The sequence below is a fragment of the Notothenia coriiceps genome, unplaced genomic scaffold, assembly GCF_000735185.1.
Source record: "Notothenia coriiceps isolate Sejong01 unplaced genomic scaffold, NC01 NC01_scaffold00011080, whole genome shotgun sequence".
In the NCBI taxonomy this organism is placed as follows: domain Eukaryota; kingdom Metazoa; phylum Chordata; class Actinopteri; order Perciformes; family Nototheniidae; genus Notothenia; species Notothenia coriiceps.
The window spans coordinates 1-2,098 of NW_011343781.1; the positions used below are offsets into that span (position 1 = coordinate 1).

The 2,098-nt window shown below is 42.8% G+C and overlaps 1 long non-coding RNA gene across 1 annotated transcript; it reads left to right on the forward strand.

Annotated features, from left to right (window-relative positions):
• Nucleotides 1-333: 333 nt before the first annotated feature.
• Nucleotides 334-1,990, forward strand: LOC104946443 (uncharacterized). Its single transcript, XR_798446.1, has 3 exons — nucleotides 334-449; nucleotides 654-759; nucleotides 1,869-1,990. It is a non-coding gene; the product is annotated as an uncharacterized lncRNA (long non-coding RNA).
• Nucleotides 1,991-2,098: the final 108 nt, after the last annotated feature.

Genomic DNA, 2,098 nt, shown 5'->3' on the forward strand with positions numbered 1-2,098 from the left:
CACACACACACACACACACACACACACACACACACACACACACACACACACACACACACACACACACAGACAGACAGACAGACAGACAGACAGACAGACAGACAGACAGACAGACAGACAGACAGACAGACAGACAGACAGACAGACAGACAGACAGACAGACAGACAGACAGACAGACAGACAGACAGACAGACAGACAGACAGACAGATAGATTACCAAATGTTCCAAACTATATCCTGGTGAGGTGAAAAGTTGTGATAATAAAATGATTCCTAATACAGTAAAGCCTGCTCATGTTTCTAAGTGTGTGTGTGTGTGTGCACGCAGATAACCGCGGTGAACTCAGAGCTGAGTGACGAGCGTTTCCGTGGCGACGCGGTGGGTCAGGCTCTCGACGTGGAGCGGGCCGAGAGAGTCCGACTCAGCAGAGAAAATAAAGATCTGCAGGTACTGAAGTAATCTATTACTCTCTCACCAGAGTAACAGTATCATGACACTCTCCTGTAGTGTGCCATGTAGGGTTTAGTGCATGTCAATGGTCTGCAAAGGCTAAAATCCCAGTGTTCCGTCCAGAGCCAGTTTCTCTCCAACACACCCCGCCCTCCACTGGACTCCCTTTTTGTGAAACGTGTGTTGTGTGTCCTCCTTCAGGCTCGGTGTGAGCAGTGCAAAGTGAGCATGGAGGCTGTGGAGAAGCAGCTGCAGGAGGAGAAGCAGAACGTCCTGATCGCTGAGAGCCAGAGAGGAATCAGGACAGGTACAGATCACAGGCTCGGGTTTCATTTAATTCCAAACCTTTATTCAACCAGGTGAATCCCATTGGGATCATCCATCTCTTTTTCAAGGGAGACCTGCAGCTGCAAGTAGGTTCCACCTGAAGACAGAAAAAAAACAGAAAAACAAAAAGGACATCATACTACATAGATACAGGGATTTACAATGTACATACCTAACGACATGTACAGGTACCAACCGTATCAGATTGCATAGCATCTACGTCCCTAACACAGTCCTAGCACTTGGCACATTTAACAAAACCTCATCATGAGATCTCAGGCAATAGCTACCTGCACCTCTCCGTGTGACCAGAGAGCAGATGTGACATGGTAGTTTACCTAACATGGCTTTGTAGATGAACATGTACCAACAATGACTGAGCCTCCGTACAGAAAGTGAAGGCAAACCTGCCCTGGCATACTAATAATAACGTCTGATCAGCAAAATGTGTTTTAGTTTTTACTGAAGGGAGCTTTACATGAGTCTGATTCCCTTTCAATTTTTTTTTTTTTTTAATTCTTTATTTTGAGTCACATTATAAGTCAGAATTTTGATATTTTGAAAAAGAAAGCCTAAAATCCGAAAAAAGTAAAAATTCTGCGATTTTGAGAATAGTCAGAATTACGGAAAAAAAGTCAAAAACTTTGAGAATTTAAAAAAAAATCTGAATAAAAAAAAAAAGTATTCTGAAAAAGTACGATTTTTTTATTTTGAAAGAAAAATCTGAATAAAAAGAAAAAGTCAGATTTAAAAAAAAAAAAAAATTCTAAAGAAGGAGAATTGTCCACATAAATACATACACACATACATATACACACATAAACACATAAATACAGTACATACATGCACACACAAACACATTCAGGCGGTGTATAGAAACACAGTCAAAGAAGAGATGGTCGTTTTTGGGATTTGTCATTTCTCCACTTTTTCCATGTTTTCCTCTGATTCCCCTTTAACTGCACATAACTCTCATAAATCTCTAATGTCAGCCGGATCAAAGCCACCAAGTTTCAAGCTAAAATGCCAGATGGCTAAAAGTCACCAGATTCGAAATGTACATTTTAAAAAGTACCCCCCTCTCCTCAGAGGGCGAGCTGTCGATGCAGCTGGAGGTCAGCCAGACGGAGGTGGAGTTTCTGAGAAGAAGACTGAAGCAGACGGAGGAGAAGCTGGAGACGGAGAAACAGAGCAGACAGCAGCTCGACTCCAAGGTGAGGAGGAAACACACACACACACACACACACACACACACACACACACACACACACACACACACACACAAACACCCACCACCAGACAGACAGACAGACAGACAG